Below are 4,770 nucleotides of genomic sequence, written 5' to 3'. Positions count from 1 at the left end.
TGGCCGGCTTGGGGTTTTTCTCTTTTGTGGACTTTGTTGGGCCGTCTGGTATCCGGCCCTTGAGGGGGGGGGTTCTGTCACGGTTTCTGGGTTTTGGTGGGTGTTTTGATTGTTTAGGATTTTGGTTTTTGTCATGATTAGTTTGGTCATGTTCTTGGTTTGTAGTTCTTATGTTCATGCTTTAGTTTTCAGTTTTGTCATGCTTGGTTTTCCCTCTTGTGTTCCTGTGGTTTTCTGTTCCTGCCTCGTTAGTTCACCTGGTCTGATTAGTCATCCACTTCACCTGTGTCTTGTTACTCCCTCTGTGTATAAGTACTCCCGGTTTTCAGTCATTCATTGTCAGATCCTCATTTTGTCATGTTTGGTTTTTGTTCTCTGGAGTTTATCCCCGTCGTCTGTGGTTCCCTGTCGTGAGTTCCTGGGTAATAAACCTTTTTACCTGCACCAGTTCTGCCTCCTGCCTGCATTTGGGTCCTCACCGCCGCCCGCCATTCATGACAGTAGGATCTGACCACAACTGGACCCAGCAGGTTTGATGGCTTGGCGTCAGTATTACGATCCGGGGGTTGCTGACTGGTTCCCTACGGTGGAGGAGCCAGACCCGTGGTTTCCTGATCCTCCTCCTACAAGGTCCAGGAGGAGGAGGACGTCCAGGAACCAGGGGCGACAGCCCCTCGAATACATGACATCAAGCGAACTGGTGGGAATGCTCCTGGGACTGGAGACGGAGTGGGAGCCGCAGGATTATCCAGAGCGGTCACCATTCTGGGGAACCAGACTGGCGATTAGCCCCAAACCACTGGGGCGGTCTGCATCTCGGAGGTCAACACCAGCGCCACGGTCCACATCTCGGGTGACGCCATCTGCTGTACTGTCACGGTTGCCGCCACCAGCTCCCAGGCCTACGTCTCCAGCTTCGCCTCCTGCTCCAGTGCCCCAGCTCTCCACGCCGGCTCCCAGATCTGCTCCAGTGCCTCAGCACCCCACGTCTGCGCCAAGGTTCTGCCCTGCTCCGCAGCGTCCGACGCCGGCTCCGAGGTCCTGCCCTGCTCCGCAGCGTCCGACGCCGGCTCCGAGGTCCTGCCCTGCTCCGCAGCGTCCGACGCCGGCTCCGAGGTCCTGCCCTGCGCCGCAGCGTCCGACGCCGGCTCCGAGGTCCTGCCCTGCGCCGCAGCGTCCGACGCCGGCTCCGAGGTCCTGCCCTGCTCTGCAGCGTCCCACGCCAGCTCCGAGGTCCTGCCCTGCTCTGCAGCGTCCCACGCCGGCTCCGAGGTCCTGCCCTGCTCTGCAGCGTCCCACGCCGGTGCCCAGGTCCTGCCCGTCTCTTCTGGTCCCTGTCCCTGAGGGGGTCTCCAGTGGTGACGCCTCTCTTCTGGTCCCTGTCCCTGAGGGGGTCTCCAGTGGTGACGCCTCTCTTCTGGTCCCTGTCCCTGAGGGGGTCTCCAGTGGTGACGCCTCTCTCCTGGTCCCTGTCCCTGAGGGGGTCTCCAGTGGTGACGTCTCTCTTCTGGTCCCTGTCCCTGAGGGGGTCTCCAGTGGTGACGCCTCTCTCCTGGTCCCTGTCCCTGAGGGGGTCTCCAGTGGTGACGCCTCTCTTCTGGTCCCTGTCCCTGAGGGGGTCTCCAGTGGTGACGCCTCTCTCCTGGTCCCTGTCCCTGAGGGGGTCTCCAGTGGTGACGCCTCTCTTCTGGTCCCTGTCCCTGAGGGGGTCTCCAGTGGTGACGCCTCTCTTCTGGTCCCTGTCCCTGAGGGGGTCTCCAGTGGTGACGCCTCTCTTCTGGTCCCTGTCCCTGAGGGGGTCTCCAGTGGTGACGCCTCTCTTCTGATTCCTGTTCCTGAGGGGGTCTTCAGTGGTGATGCTTCTCTTCTGATTCCTGTTTCCGAGGGGGTCTCGGGTCGAGACGCCCCTTACCCACTACTGGTGCCCGACCCAGAGATCCAGTCTGCCCGTCCGCCGCCAGAGATCCAGTCTGCCCGTCCGCCGCCAGAGATCCAGTCTGCCCGTCCGCCGCCAGAGATCCAGTCTGCCCGTCCGCCGCCAGAGATCCAGTCCAAGCCTGCCCGTCCTCCAGAGATCCAGTCCAAGCCTGCCCGTCCTCCAGAGATCCAGTCCAAGCCTGCCCGTCCTCCAGAGATCCAGTCCAAGCCTGCCCGTCCTCCAGAGATCCAGTCCAAGCCTGCCCGTCCTCCAGAGATCCAGTCCAAGCCTGCCCGTCCTCCAGAGATCCAGTCCAAGCCTGCCCGTCCTCCAGAGATCCAGTCCAAGCCTGCCCGTCTGCCTGGAAACCTGTCTGTGCGTCCTCCGGGTCGTCCTCTGGAGGTTCTGCCCCGGTTCGTCCGGCCTCCTGACCGGAGCCTGCTGTCTGCACAGCCTCCGGGTCGTCCTCCGGAGGTTCTGCCCCGGTCCGTCCGGCCCCCTGGCCGGCCGCCTGAACTGATCCTGCTGTCTGCACGGCCTCCGGGTCGTCCTCCGGAGGTTCTGCCCCGGTCCGTCCGGCCCCCTGGCCGGCCGCCTGAACTGATCCTGCTGTCTGCACGGCCTCCGGGTCGTCCACCGGAGGTTCTGCCCCGGTCCGTCCGGCCCCCTGGCCGGCCGCCTGAACTGATCCTGCTGTCTGCACGGCCTCCGGGTCGTCCTCCGGAGGTTCTGCCCCGGTCCGTCCGGCCCCCTGGCCGGCCGCCTGAACTGATCCGGCTGTCTGCACGGCCTCCGGGCCGTCCACCGGAGGTTCTGCCCCGGTCCGTCCGGGCCCCCGGCCGGCCTCCTGGCCTAATCCTGCCGTCTGTTCTGCCTCCAGGTGGCTCCCCCTGAACTTTGTCCTGGGGCCTGTCTTGTTTTGGTCGGTCCCTCCTCCGGGCCCCCTCCGCCCACCCTGGGTGGCCGGCTTGGGGTTTTTCTCTTTTGTGGACTTTGTTGGGCCGTCTGGTATCCGGCCCTTGAGGGGGGGGGTTCTGTCACGGTTTCTGGGTTTTGGTGGGTGTTTTGATTGTTTAGGATTTTGGTTTTTGTCATGATTAGTTTGGTCATGTTCTTGGTTTGTAGTTCTTATGTTCATGCTTTAGTTTTCAGTTTTGTCATGCTTGGTTTTCCCTCTTGTGTTCCTGTGGTTTTCTGTTCCTGCCTCGTTAGTTCACCTGGTCTGATTAGTCATCCACTTCACCTGTGTCTTGTTACTCCCTCTGTGTATAAGTACTCCCGGTTTTCAGTCATTCATTGTCAGATCCTCATTTTGTCATGTTTGGTTTTTGTTCTCTGGAGTTTATCCCCGTCGTCTGTGGTTCCCTGTCGTGAGTTCCTGGGTAATAAACCTTTTTACCTGCACCAGTTCTGCCTCCTGCCTGCATTTGGGTCCTCACCTCCACCTCCATTCATGACAGCCATTGTGATTAATACCCACACATTGTCCCTACTGTAAGATTAAAAAAGTAAGGTTATATGTTTAACTTTGGCTTTATTGAAGGACAGGACTCAGCCAGAACACATTATACATGGTGAGAACTCACTTTTGAAAGCATAAAACCAAACATGGTTACAGCACGGGGTGGGGCAGGGGGTCCATGGCTTTTTAGTATTTGCATGAAGGGGGTCCTCAAGGAAAATAGGTTGCTATTGGGAATCTGGTTTATGGGATTCTTTAATATGGGGAGATAGAGCTCATTTTCATTGAAGCCAACAGTAGCCAGGCTCGCTTTTTTTTTTAAACAGTTTTCTCATGATAACAGGATCATTTGTCTTGTTATCTTGGGAAAACAAACTTTGCTTTCTTGAGATAACGGATTATTTAAAAGCAGCGTTGCAAGGGGGGCTGGAGCTTCTTCTGCTCCAACACAGAGACAAACAGTCACTCCTAGTGAAAATTTAGACTCAAATCAGATAAACATGCATGTCTTTGGACCATGGGAAAAAGCCAGGAGAGAACCCATGCAGGCAAACTCCACACAGGTGTTACCCAGAAACCTACTTGTTGTTAAGATGTTTAATAAGATTTAATAAGAATTATAAAAATAACATATTAAGTTGGTCTACTGGCAGAATTACAGATCTCCTCCAAGCGCTGCTTCACGCTTTGGATGCAACAGATCATGTTGCATCAGATCGAGCAACATCCATCACTGATCAATATGCCCGATTTTACTTGTATCTTATATAAGTCTGACAAAGACTGAAATTGTGACATGTCTGACTGTAAAGTGTTCATCAATAACTCATTTGCATAATTACACATCTACAGCATGACTGTAGCCCCTCTCATCAGCTCTCATGGGGTCTGTTTTGATCACACACCTACTTTTGAGCCCACCTTAATCGCCTCACAATAAAATGAATAATAATTTTGCCATTATTGCTTCTAACTCAAAAATAACACCCACAGTCATTGGCAATGAATAACTAAATAAATAAATGGCAATAGCTTGGTGGAGGTCTGCGCTCTTTTTTTTTTTTAACTTTGTTAAATAGAATGATTATTTGTATATAAACTTCAGTCGTTGTTTATGCAAAATTATTAATAAAACAAAGAATTGCTTCAAATTTAGACGTCCATCCATTTTCTGTACATGTTGTTCCAGTTCAGGCTCAGAGGGGCTGAGGTTAATTCTTTCTTTTCTTCTTCTTTTCCCCTAAACTTTAACTTGGCTAACAGCTAACTAGCTTCGGCAAGGTGGGTGCACCCACCTTAAATACCATTGGATGTACCCAAGTGACGTCACCGCATGGTTTTGTGCTCCGGTCCATTCACGCCGCGCTCTTGTAAGTACCGCGCGCCTCGC

The sequence above is a fragment of the Melanotaenia boesemani genome, chromosome 24 (genome assembly GCF_017639745.1).
Source record: "Melanotaenia boesemani isolate fMelBoe1 chromosome 24, fMelBoe1.pri, whole genome shotgun sequence".
Taxonomy (NCBI): domain Eukaryota; kingdom Metazoa; phylum Chordata; class Actinopteri; order Atheriniformes; family Melanotaeniidae; genus Melanotaenia; species Melanotaenia boesemani.
The sequence above is the reverse complement of the archived record's forward strand: the minus strand, read 5'-3'. Positions refer to the sequence as shown.